Here is a 13,837-nt window from a genome sequence, read left to right on the forward strand (position 1 = left end):
TACAGCATGAGGCCTGTTCCCCATTTTTTTTTGCTGTTATAATGGTTTGAAACTAGTTCAGTTGAGGGGCTACAATCCCTTCATGTGGATGCAGTGAGACCGGTTTAAAGCTGCTTAGAACAATGTAGCTTATTTCTGTGGGGGAGTGAGTCCTTTTCGAGGAATTCCTTTTGAAGGAATCATTTACTCTCGGCCTGAGGTTCCAGTCTTTGTGCAAAACTAAAACTAAACTAAAATCCTCAAGAAGGTGAGGGTTTTGCGGGGAGGTGTGTGGGGGGGAAGGATTTGAGGGGATGAGCCGTCACTCAGGGTTTGTGGTATGTAACCTGGAAAACATGTCTGTATTGTCACAACCCGATCCCTGGCACTGCTGAGCTGGAAGGGGTGAATGGTGCCACCCAGCCTTTGGTCTACAGACAGTCACAGACGCGTTAGGGCTGAGGGCTGTGCTAAGCATAGACACTGAAGCAATGTAAGTGACAAAGGTTTCATGCCACAAAGAGCAAGAGGAGAAGGGATGTGACAAAGGCCATTCCACACACCCCCCTCTCAGACCCAGCCCATACACCAGGGTACTCAAAGTCATGGTCCGCGGGATGATTTAATCTGGCACCCAAATGTGTCCACTCCCTCCACAGCAGCTGCGTGGCACACGGGGCAGTTTTAGATCATTACAGTGTGGAGAGGACAGCGCCTTCTCTGCCAAGGGCCAGTGACTCTGGGATGCTCTCGCAGGGGGAAGAGGCATGAAAAGCCATTTGAAAAATCTCTAGGACGCCCCTTACCTTGGTATGATTTTCTGAGGTGTGGGAAGCCTAGAAGGTGTTGTGGTCTATGGCCGGACAGGCTTGTCTTTCTACCCAGGTGCTTGTTTGCCCCCCAGCAGCCAGCTCACACAGTCTCTCTCTCTCCCTCCCCCACCCCCACCAGTCCATGTACCCCATCTCCTCAGAGTGAGGGCAGGGGAGACAGGGCTCAGGAGAGCTTTCAGTGAGTGTCTTAGAGACAGCACACAGCGTCTCTCAGAAACTTCCCCAGCACACACAATGACTCTGTGTGGTACACATACACACACAGTCTCTGGCTCTTTCACACTCACCTCCGAACACATACTTGTAGTATTGTTGTTACTTCTTGGCACTTCCTACAATGCACATATATTCTCTGCAATTTTATTCTTCCTAAGTGTGTGACTTTAGTGTTTTGACTGGTCTATGCATTTCATGATTTTTATTTCTCTTGCACTTAAATTTAATTAAATTTAATTAGTGAGTTCTAAAATACCTAACGTCTCCTGGCTGGAGTAATTATCCCTATGGTAACTTTTAAAATATATATATATGATATCTAGGTTTTTTGTTTCTACTGGTGGCGCACATACCTCGGTGCACATAACAAAATTTATTCTGCAGATGGATGGAAAACATGAGGGGGAACATTGCTCACAGCCCCAATGCCCTTTCCATTATACAGCTGGGGAAGCTGAGGCATGGTGGAGCTGTAGTGACTCGCTTCTAGAACTGAAGCGAGATCTTCCGAATCCTACTGCACTGTCCTACCCACTAGATAAATGAGACCCCAAAAAACTTCTCTCATTCCCTCAGCATCCCTCAAATCTCCCACCCCACCATTGTCCCATATCACAATTCCACCCCTCTTCCCATTTCATCACAGCCCCATCTCTGATCCGTTTGTTTGTTGGGGTTTTGAGGCCCCATCATATGTAGGTCTCATCCTAGGTCAGAGATTACCAATGCACAAAAGAAATAGGAAGTATTGTAAGAGGTCCCCCTGGTTTACCTAGAAGGTTTTCAATGACCTGAAATTCAAAAAAGTGTCATACAAGAAATGGAAAGGCCAAGGCAAAAAAACCAAAACTAAACTAGCGATATAAAGGGAAAAAACAAAGCATTTTACAAATACATGGGAAGGCAGAGGAAAACAAGGACAGGGTAGGTCCATTACTAAATGAGGAGAAAAAGACAGTAAGAGGAAATACAGCAATGGCTGAACTGGTAAATGCCTCTTTTGTTTCAGTTTTTGCCAAAAAGTTAGCAGTGATCGGTCAACTAACAAAGTGAACACTAGTGTCAATGGGGTAGGATCTGAGCCTGAAACAGGAAAAGAAATAGTTATGAATTATTTAGACAAAATAGATGTCTTCAAGTTGGCAGGGCCTGATGAAATACATCCTAGAATACTTAAGTAACTGGATGAAGAGATCTCTGAGCCATTAGCGATTATCTCAGAACTCGAGGAGGATGGCAGAGACACCCAAGGACAGGAAAAGGGTAAATATAGTACGCAGCTATAGACAGGGGAAGAAGGACTACCAAGGGAATTACAGACCAGTCAGCTTAACTTTGGTACCTGGAAAGATAATAGAGGAAGTAATCTAACGTTTTATTTGTAAGCACCTAGAAGGAAATAAAGTAATAAGTAAGAGTCAATATGGATTTGTCAAGAACGAATTGTGTGAAACCAACCTAATTTCCTTCTTTGACGGGTAACAAGCCTTGTGGATAGGGGAGAAGCAGTAGATGTCATATCTTGACTTTAGTAAAGCTTTTGATACTCTCTTACATGACCATCTCACAAACAAACTAGAGCAATATAGGCTAGGCAAGGCTACTAAAGGTGGTTGGAAAACTGTACTCAGAGAATTATGGTTCACAAACAAGCTGAAAGGGCATATGGAGTGGGATCGTGCAGGGATCGGTCCTGGGTCTGGTTCTATTCAGTAGCTTCATAAATGATTTGGACAGTGGCACAGAGAATACACTCATAATGTTTACAAATGATTCCAAGAGGGGAGTGGTTGCAAGTGCTTTAAAAACAGGATTAAAATTCAAAAGGATCTTGACAAACAGGAGAAATAGCGTGAATAGAAAAGGAAGTAACTCTACAAGATCATATTCAAAGTACTACGTTTAGGTAGGAATAATCAATCACACAAATACAGAATGAGAAGTGACTGCCTAGGAAGGAGTACTGCAGAAAAGGATCAAGCAGTCATAGTGGATCACAAATTAACTATGAGTTGAACAATGGAATCTAGCGGGGAAAAAAAGCAAATATCGTTCTGGGATGTATTAGCAGGAATGTTTTAAGCAAGATGCGAGAAGTACCATATATACTTGTTCATTAGCCCGTTCGTTTATAAGCCGACCCCCCAAGATGGTTAGGTAAAAATAGCAAAAACTGTATGGCCCTTTCATACGCCTACCCTATATTTCAGGGGTTAGCAAACTTTGGCTCCCGGCCCGTCAGGGTAAGCAGCTAGCGGGTTGGGATGTTTTGTTTACTTGGAGCGTCTGCAGGCACGGAGCCCCTCAGCTCCCAGTGTCCGCGGTTTGCCGTTCCCAGCCAATGGGCGCTGTGGGAAGTGGCACCATTTCCTGCAGCTCCCATTGGCTGGGAACGGCAAACCACGGCCACTGGGAGCTGAGGGGCTCTGTGCTTGCAGACGCTCCAAGTAAACAAAACATCCCAACCCACTAGCGGTTTACCCTGACGGGCCGGGAGCCAAAGTCTGCTGACCCCTGCTATATTTTAAAAGCTGGCATCACAAGAAACACTCAAAAGTTTTGCTGAATTATTTTAATGTAATCTAATGAAAAACGTGTTGTTGTTATAATAATAACTGAACGAATATGTATTCACCCTCAAAATTACAGTCAATATTTAAAATCAGTAAATGGATATTTAAAACAAACAATATGAGACTTTAAAAAGTCTTAAAATCCTTCAAAGTCTGAATTAGTCTCTGATTCACCAAACAGTTCATTAAACTCGGCTTCAGTCGCAGCTGCGCCTGCATTGTCATCGTAGATGTTGGCAGTGTCATCTTCAGACTCAGATTCCTTCTCATCAGCAGCCTCTGTTGTGTCATCAAATATGGCATCATCTTCTGACCCGTCGAGTGCATTGCTGATACAGCATTTCCTAAATGATTTTTCTACCATTTCCGAAGGAATGGACACCCACGCGTCCTTGATCCACTGGGCGACCAGATTGATTTCGGGCTTCATAAGATTTCCGCCTTTTGTCAACTTTGCCATGCCTGAGCACATCCATTCAGACCACATTTTGCGTAGCCTGTCTTTAAAGGGTTTGTTCAGGCAGACATCAAGCGGTTGTAGAACTGAAGTTAAGCCTCCAGGTATTACAGCCAAAGTAGTTTTCATATTTTTGGCCACATTTTTCACCTCATCAGTCTTGTGTGCCCTGAACATGTCCCAAACAAGCATAGCAGGTTTCTTGAAAAATGCTCCTGGTCTCTTATTCCACACTTTTTCCAGCCATTCAATAGTCCCATTTTCATCCATCCATCCCTTTTCGTGTGCACGTATGATGACACCAGCAGGAAATTTCATGTTTTTAGGCAAGGTTTTTCTTTTAAAAATAACAACAGGAGGGAGCTTTGATCCATTTGCCAAACACGATAAAACCACTGTAAAATAGATTTTTTCGTGGCCAGTGGTTTTAATTAAAACTGTTTTTTCACCAACACCCGTTACCGTTCTGTTGCTCAGGAGATCGAATGTCATTGGTGTTTCACCCATATTTCCTATTTGTGACAGTTCAAATGCATATTCCTTTCGATATTTTATAATAAACCTTTGGAAAGATTCAATTTTTTCTTCCAGATCTCTCGGCAGCTTTTGCGCTATCTTTGTTCGCTGACAAAGACAGAGACCATGACGGTTCATGAAGCGAGTACACCAACCCGCTGATGCGACAAACATTGACGGCTTTACTGACTTGTATTTGTCGTCTTTCGACATTTGCAGAGCACGCAGACGAATTCCAGTTCTAGTGACAATGTACCCATTTTGTCGACATTCAACAACCCAATTATTGAGATCTTTCTCTAGCTCAGGAAATGAAGCGCACCTCGTTGGACATTTTTTCTTGCTTCTTGGCATGTCTTTTAGTGTTGTTTTATTTTTTCGCCATTCTCTTACTTGCTTCTCATTGATACAGAATTCACGAGCAGCGGCGCAATTATTGTTTGCTTCTGCATATTCAACAACTTTAAGTTTGAACGCTGCGTGATAAGCAGACCTTTTTCTTTTGATTTCACCGTTGTTCATTTTAAATACTAGTATGAAAATAGATTATTATTATTATTGTTGTAGTTATAGATTTTGTCGGACTTTATATAAGAATGTCACCTGCTTTATCACTGTCAAATTATTATTGTTCTTTGTTTATTTCAAAGCAGCCCTGTAGATTGGCATGTCTGTGGGGATAACAGGCTATTTCAATTTTATTAGAGATTCCATCGATTCTGCACATTATATTTTCATATTGGCTCGAGACTTATGAGGTCCATTGATAGAAATGCATGAAGAGATCAAATTACACAGTAGCGGACTGACACCAGTGCTATAGTACTGTCATTCATTGTATTTTTTCTGATTGGCTCGTTAAGGCATAGTATTTTGTGAAATGCATGGGTCAAATGTCATGCAGATCTGCAGCACTTCTCTTTTAGTATTCCTTTCAAGCCAATCTAGTCCACTAAACAAAGCCTTTGCAACTTTAAAAGGCTGCAGTATTGACATCAATAAATGGGTCGGCAAACTTTGGCTCCGGCCTGTCAGGGTAAGCAGCTCGTGGGACGTTTTGTTTACTTGGAGCGTTTGCAGGCATGGAGCCCCTCAGCTCCCTGTGGCCGCAGTTCACCGTTCCCAGCCAACAGGAGCTGCGGGAAGTGGCACGACTTCCATTGGCTGGGAACGGCGAACCGCGGTCACAGGGAGCCGAGGGGCTCCATGCCTGCAGATGCTCCAGGTAAACAAAACGCAATGTATTAGATATTCAATTCAATGATTCCACAGAGTTTAAAATCATCAAATTTTGGTGTAGACCCATTTATAAGCCGACCTCTGCTCTTTGATGGGTCACTTTTTTACCAAAAATATTCGGCTTATGAACGAGTATATATGGTAATTCTTCCACTCTATTCAGCACTCATAAGGCCTCAACTGGAGTACTGTGTCCAGTTCTGGGCCCCACAGTTCAGGAAGCATGTAGACTAACTGGGGAGACTCAGAGGACAGCAACAATACTGATTAAATGTCTAGAAAACAAGACCTATGAAGAAAGTGAAAACATTGGGTTTGTTTAGTCGGGGGGGGGGGGGTAGGAGGAAGAGGGGAGAACCCAGACATAACAGGTTGTTACAAAGTGGAGGGTGATAAATTGTTCTCCTTATCCACTGAGAACAAGAGAAGATTTAATGGGATTCAATTGCAGCAAGGGAGATTTAGGTTAGAGATTAGGAAAAACTTCCAAACTCTGAGGGTAGTTAAGCACTGGAATAAGATTACCTGGGAGGTTGTGGAATCTCCATCATTGGAGGTTTCTAAGAACAGGTTAAACAGACACCTGCCAAGGATGGACTAGGTAATACTTAGTCCTGTCTCAGTGCAGGGAACTAGATGACCTACCTTGGTCTCTTCTAGTCCCACATGTCTATGATTTCCAGGATTCAAAGATATCAAGGCCAGACAGGCTCATTGTGCCCATCCAGCCTGGCTTCCTGCCTATCCCAGCCAGAGAATCTTCCCCAGCAATTCCTGCCTCTGGCCCAGTAACTCCTGGCTGGTTTAGAGCAGGGCTTTGAGAGAGAGACGCCCCATCTCCACCGACAGATTCCCAGTGAGGGAGAATCCATTGCATCCTGAGGGGAGCTCTCCCAGTGGTTCATTCCCCTCCCAGATAAACACTGGCCCCTAGTTCCCAGCTTCAATTTGTCTCTCTTCAGCTCCTAGCCAATGGATCTCGCTCTGCCTTTGCCTTCCACATCAAGGAGCGCTCCGCTAGCAAGTGTGTAAATCAGAAGGGATCGGATTATGATGACTCACCTGAGGGGGGGCTCTCAGGCCCAGAGTTTACCCTGGAGCCCTCGGCATCCCGGATCCAGAGTTCTGCCTCCCCTATCTCGATCCTGTGGATTAAGTCCGGTTTGAAACCTGAAGAGCCTGTTCGGAGGGGAAAGTTTTATTACTAAAGTTTTGGGGGCAGGGATTCATTTATATGTTGGTGCAGCCCAGCACAACAGGGCCCGGTCAGGGTGTGTTTGCGCAGCACCTGGCATGACGGGACACTGCTGTCGGTCGCTGATTCAGAGGAAAGCGCAAGAGATCCCAAGCAGAAGAATAAAGAAATAAACCTTCCTTAGAGGAGATTTTGTCCCGTCTCTCACTCGTACTCTGAATCAGCAACGTCTACAACCCGTCTCACGTTGCAGTGGGGGCCGAGTTTAAAGCCTTGCTGGGGTAACTCTAGCTGTTCCATAGAAATATCCCATTCTGCAAACACCTTGGCCTCTATGCTATCTTGTGGCACTACGTTCCATAGGACAACTGTGTGACATGGATTTCCTTTAACCCACAGAAACACCAGTGAACACCCATTCGTCTCAGATTAAGAGACAGGGTGAATTATTTCACATACCCAACTGTCTCCTGAAACATTTCTCATGGGGAAGACTTTGGAAGAAGGGAACGTTGCTCCTTTGCCATCTTATAGCTGTTGAAACATTTTGGGCATGTCATTAAGGCACATCGGCCACAACGTGTCATGGCAGGTGTCACCAGGTGGCGCCGTTACACAGACATTCCAGTTCTTTTGCACTGTTCAACTGTACAGTTGTTAAATGTACTATGTTCGTTCTTTTGGGGAAGGTGGGGAGCTGTTGCAGCAGCAGCGTTTTTTCCCTGCCTTATTTGTGTAACTAGAGTCAGGTCCTGAGGCAGAGTTGCTGTCCTCAACGTCTGGCTGGGATTCCTGGAAGAGATTGTTAGTCATGGGCTGTTTGCTACCACCACCGATGTGCCCTGACTGAGGTAGGTAATGCAAATAAACAAGTTACACTAAGGGCTGGACTACACTGGCAATTTAAAGCGCTGCATCTTTCTCGCTCAAGGGTGTGAAAAAACATCCCCCTGAGCGCAGCAAGTTTCAGCGCTGTAAAGCACCCGTGTAAACAGTGCACCAGCGCTGGTAGCTATGCCTTGTGGAGATGGATTTTTTAGAGCATTTTTTTAGAGCGACCGTGCTTTAGCGTTGCCAGTGCAGACTAGCCCTAAGATTAGCCCCAGCCTCTAGCCCTGAGTTCTCCTCCAACAGGGGCTGACCTGAAAGGGGCTGGCATGTGCCACCACTCAGCGATAGGTGGCACATGGCAACCAAAGCCTTGAGGGAACCCAAATGTTTTACAGATGTGAATAAATGAAGGGAACTCAGTCCTTACCCAGGGAAACGAGGGCCCAGTAATTCCTCAGCATCTGGTCCCGGTACAGCTGTTTCTGTGGCTGGGATAAGAGCTCCCACTCCTCCCGGGTGAAATACAGAGCGACGTCCTCGAACGCCACCTGGAGCTGCTGGCACAAGCGTTACACACTCAGCACCTTCCGCTCCAGCCCCCAGCCCGGAGTCTCAGCAGGGGACGCGGTTTCTAGGGGAGCGACTCCCAGGGACCCCCCGGCCCAGCAGCTGTGACCCAGGGAGACTCCCCCCCACCCCGCACAGCTCCCCGGGGACTCGGGGCCCTGCTGGCCGGGGACAGGAGTCGCCCTCGGCTCCCCACGGGGCGCTGGGGCGGGGCCCGAATCCCAGGGCCGGGAACAGGCTCCTCCCCCCCGGCCGGAGTCCCCGCCTCCGCCCCAGGCCTGTGCTCAGCCCGGGCTGGGCCACCGCTTGGGGGCCCCCAGAGCCGCTCCCCGGCCCCGGTGCTCCGGCTGCTGCAGCCCCTGCGCCCCCGGGCTGCGCTGGTGCGAAGCGGGACCCCGGGCCCTGCCTGGCCGCACCGCGCTGAGCCGCTCCCTGCCCCGGGGCAGCGCCACCCCCGGGAGCTGCTGCAGCCCCCAGCCCCGGGGTCACTAGCGCGGGAGGGACCCGGGTCCCGGCCCCCCTCGGCCCCCAGCCGGGACCAGCCAGTGCCCGGCCGGGGAGTCCCCGCCCCGCGTCCTACCTGCGCCGGCCCCGCTGCAGCCATCGCCGGGCTCGGCCCCGGCCCCGGCCCCGGCCGCTTCCTCCAGCCGGGCAGCGACTTCCCGCCCCGCGGCTGGTGCCTCCCCGGGGCCGCCTCCAGCCCGCTCCCGCCCTGGGGCTGCAGCCGGGACCCGCCCTGCGCACGGGCCGGGCTGACCCGGGAAGGCTCCGCTCGCTGGGCTGCGGGTTGCGCCGGCTCCAGCCCTGCTGCGCTCCCCGCCCGGCCCTGGCTCAAGGGCCCCGCGCCTGCGCCGCCAGTTCCAGCAGCCGGGGAGGCCCCAGCGCGGGGACCTTCCGGCCCAGCCCCCCGGACGCCTGGGTCCTGACTCCAGTCTCCGGGGGCGCTCGCAGCACCTGGTGCCCGGGCGGCAGGAGCCCGTTAGGGGGCAGCCCAGTCCCCGCCGTGACGTGGGGAGCTGGCTGCGGGGGGGCTGGGAGCCCGGACTCCTGGGTTCTCTCCTGGCTTTTGGAGGGCAGCGAGGACTAGTGGGTACAAGTACAGTTGCCAACATTTTAGTTGCACAAAACTGAACACCCTAACTCCGCCCTTTCCCTGAGGTCCTGCCCTCTCCCCCCCACTTCCTCAACGCCGTGCCCTCATACCTTCCCCGCTCACTACATTCCCCCTCCCTTGGTAGCTCGCTCCCCCCACCTTCAGTCACTTTCACTGGGCTGAGGCTGGGGCAGGGGATTGGGGTGCAGGAGAGGGTGAGGGGCTGTGGCTGGGGGTGTGGGCCAGTAGCATAGCTAGGAGGGGAGCAGGGCAGTGACTGTTCTCCCACTGAGCACAAGTGGCCCCTCTTTAATTTTTACTCACCCGGCGGCGCTCCGAGTCTTCGGTGGCACTTCAGTGGCGGGTCCTTCACTCGCTCCGGGTGTGTTCGGTGGCACTGAAGGACCCGCCACTGAAGACCCGCAGAGCGAGCGAAGGACCTGCTGCTGAAGACCCGGAGCGCCGTCCCGTCAGTAAAATCGCCGCTGGTTTGGGTCCAGGCTGGGTGGTGAGGGCAAGGGATTCAGAGTGGGGGGGGGGCTGTGGGTTAAGGCAGGGAGTTGGGGTGTAGTAGGGGGTGAGGATTCTGGGGTGGGGCCAGGTATGAGGAGTTCACAGTGTGGGAGGGGGGGTCTAGGCTGGGGTGCAGTGCCGGAGCAAGAACATGCCCAAAGCATCCATTGAGGAGGCCATCAAAGGAGGGGTAAGTAGCCGAGTCCCGCCAGCTCAGCTCAGGGGGCAGAGGGGCCCTTGCTGCATTCTCTGGGCCATGCCAGGCTATGCCGAGAGGCATTGGGAGCCTTTAATGAGGGAGCAAGGCTGAGTTTGTGGCTATGGTGCTAGGCTGGGCTACAGCACTCCCGGTGTTTATTCCTAGCTCTGCCACTTGGGCAAATCACTTAGGTCATAGTAAATTGCCAGACTGGATCAGAGCAGAGGTGTGTCCACTCCAGTGTCCTGTTTCCAGCACCAGTGGCTGGTATAAGAATCCCGCAGTAGTAGATGTCGGGATAATCATCCTGTGCTAGTGTCACTGTGCTTCAGTGGGTCACACCTGAGCATACCAGATTCAGGACAAAATGCTGAGAAATAGGGCAGACACACACCAGAACTGGTGGTTATTCTTCCATAAATTATACCACACCAGCAACAAAAGTAAACTTCTGTCTCACCACACTGGCTAACAAGAAGTCAGAAATGCAGCCTCGTTAGGTATCCCAGTCCTTGTTTCACCACCCAGACACTAGACTTAATGTTGAGTGCTTATTTAAAAACAATTACATCAACCAAACAGGGCCACCCGGGAGGGGGAAGGGGGCAAGTGGGGCAATTTGCCCCAGGCCCCGCAGGGGCCCTGCGAGCCCTGGCCCGGCTGCAGTCCAGGTCTTCGGCGGCATTTCGGCGGCGAGTCCTTCAGTGCTGCCAAAGACATGGAGGAACTGAAGGGCCCCCCGCCGCCGAAATGCCACCAAAGACCCAGACCACCGCCGGGTGAGTACAAGTGCTGCAGCTAGGGTGACCAGATGTCCTGATTTTATCGGGACTGTCCCGATATTTGCTTCTTTGTCCCGTGTCTGGGGGTGGTGGCGCCTGGATCCTGGAGCTGGTGAGTCAGCTCTGGCACTCGGGCACTGGGCGAGCAGGCAAAGGGGGGCTAGCAAGGGAGGAGGGAGATGGGGGGCTCAGCGCTGAGCCCCCCGCCGCGCCAGAGGGCTCCTGCCCGGCCCCTAGGCCGCTACACACGGGGGCCTGGGGTCGGGAGCGCAGCACGGAGGCTGCTCCAGCCCTGCAGCCTGCGGGGCAGCGCAGTGGGTCCAGGTGGGGGTAGCGCAGAGCGGACAGGAGCCGGGTGGGCGGCGCGGGAGCATGGGCCGAATCCCCGCTGCGGCCAGGGAGCCCCGTGCCTCTCCCTCCCACTTGCAGCTGCAGCTCCTTCCCGGTGGGACATGCCTCCCACCCCCCCAGCCTGCCCTGAGCACATGTGGCACACGTCCCGCTGCTGGCGGGGAGCCCCGCACCTCTCCTGCTCAGCTGGGAGGGAGACTAGGCGCGGGGGACGCGCGCTGCATGTGCCCGGGGCGGGCCGGGACGGCGGCAGGCACGTCCCGCCGGGAAGGAGCCGCAGCCACGAGTGGGAGGGAGAGGCGCGGGGCTCCCTGGCAGCAGTGGGGATTCGGCCCGCTCCATCCACCCAGCCCCTGCCCACTCCGCGCTGCCCCCAGCCGGACCCACCACGCGCCGCATGTGCCCGGGGCGGGCCGGGGGGCATTGGGGGCTCCGTGGGGAGGGCAGCGCACGCGGCCAGGGCCTGCTAATGCCCCCGGCCCCTTTTAAATGCCTTTTTGTCTTTTTTGCTTGCCCCCCCCCCCAAGTCCCGATATTTCTCTCTCTGATCTGGTCACCCTAGCTACAGCCAGGGCCGGAATTGGGCTCCCCGCAACGTCCTGAAGGAGCTGCCGCCGCTGTCTTCAGTGGAAGCTCAATCGCTGCCGTGGAGGAAGGTCCCTCTGCCGAAGTGCCGCCGAAGGCACCGGCAGTTGATTGAGCTGCCGCCGAAGTCCCAGCCTTGTTGGTGGCAGCAGCTCAATCGTTGCTGCTGTTAAAGAATTTGCAGCCTGCTTGTATCATCTCTTAGGGTGAGAATCTTCTATTCAGATCCATTCTCAGGAATCAGAGTTGCCTGACCTGCTGTGTGCAATGGAAAGAAACACCAGAATACTTTTGGCATTCACAGAGCAGCTGCACACAGTGGACTGTCACATTTAGGCTCGGGAAACAAGCACTGAGTGGTGGGATCGCATCGTTATGTAGGTTATGTAGATAACGAGCTGTGGCTGCAGAACTTCTGTATGCGGAAAACCACCTTCATGGAACCATGTGCGGCGCTCGCCCCAACCCTGCGGCACAAGGACACCAAAATGAGAGCTGCCCTCTCGGTGGAGTAGTGCGTGGTGCTCGCAGCATGGAAGCTGGCGACTGCAGATTGCTACTGCTCAGTTGCCAATCAGTTTGTAGTGGGAAAGTCCACCATTGGGGCTGCGTTAATGCACGTGTGCAGGACTACTAATTGCATCTTTGCAATGTGTGTGAAATATTGGATGACTTTGCGGCAATGGGATTCCCTAACTGCGGTGGAGCAACAGATGGCACGCATATTCTAATTTTGGCCCCAGACCATCTTGCGATGGAGTACATCAACAGAAAGGGGTACGTCTCTATTGTATTGTGGGCGCTTGTGAATTACCACCTGTGCTTTCCTTACATCAACCCGGGGTGGTCCAGGAAGGTGCATGACCCATGTATCTTCAGGAACACTGGCCTGTACAGAAAGCTGCAAACAGGGAATTTCTTTCCAGACCAGAAGAGTCCAGTGGGGGATGTTGAAATGGCCATAGTGATCCTGGGAAACCCAGCCTACCCCTTACCTCCATGGCTTACGAAGCCTTACACGGGAAACCTGGACAGCAGTAAGGAGTGGTTCAACAATAGACTGAGTAGGTGCCAAATAACCGTGGAATGTGCATTGGGCAGATGAAAGGCACGCTGGCGATGCCTTTATGGCAGGTTAGATCCATATGAGGAAAACATTCCCGTAGTCATAGCTGCCTGCTGCACGCTCCATAATCTTTGTGAGGCTAAGGGTGAAAAGTTTCCCCAGGGCTGGAGCGCTGATGCAGAGCGCCTGGCTGCTGATTTTGAGCAGCCTGATACCAGGGCTCCAAGAGGGGCACAACAGGGAGTAATCTGCACGAGGGAGGCTTTGAGGGAACATTCGATAATGAGCTCCGCTAATCTGTATTTCTATAAAGCAATGTGCTATGCTTTGTTAATTTCAGTTATCTTTTTTCACCTAAAACTTTTGATGGTTCTTGAGTGGGATTTGCAGTAAGTAAGTGATTACATAAGAACGGCCATACTGGGTCAGACCAAAGGTCCATCTAGCCCAGTATCCTGTCTTCCGACAGTGGCCAATGCCAGGTGCCACAGAGGGGATGAACACAACAGGTAATCATCATCTGTCGCTTATTCCCAGCTTCTGGCAAGCAGAGGCAGGGGACACCATTCCTGCCCATCCTGGTTAATAGCCATGGATGGACCTATCCTCCATGAATTTATCTAGTTCTTTTTTGAACCCTGTTATATGAACCCTTGGCCTTCACAACATCCTCTGGCAAAGAGTTCCACAGGTTGACTGTGCATTGTGTGAAGAAATACTTTCTTTTATTTGTTTTAAACCTGCTGCCTATTAATTTGATTTCATGACCCCTAGTTCTTGTGTTATGAGAAGTAGTAAACAACACTTCCTTATTTACTTTCTCTACACCAGTCATGGTTTTA

General features: G+C 51.3%; 1 protein-coding gene across 3 annotated transcripts in view; it reads right to left on the minus strand.

Annotated features, from left to right (window-relative positions):
• Positions 1-13,837, minus strand: part of LOC101941665 (zinc finger protein 229-like) — a 140,725-nt gene that overhangs the window by 117,118 nt on the left and 9,770 nt on the right. The window contains exon 1 of one of the 3 annotated variants that reach the window (XM_065594341.1): positions 8,987-9,123. The exons of 1 other annotated variant lie outside the window; for it this stretch is intronic. The gene's annotated coding sequence lies outside the window, so the exon portion shown is untranslated. Of the gene's footprint in view, positions 1-8,986; positions 9,124-13,837 lie in introns of those variants that run through there. One more of the 3 variants, XM_065594340.1, reaches the window with a different exon arrangement.

The sequence above is a fragment of the Chrysemys picta genome, chromosome 4 (genome assembly GCF_011386835.1).
Source record: "Chrysemys picta bellii isolate R12L10 chromosome 4, ASM1138683v2, whole genome shotgun sequence".
Lineage (NCBI taxonomy): Eukaryota > Metazoa > Chordata > Testudines > Emydidae > Chrysemys > Chrysemys picta.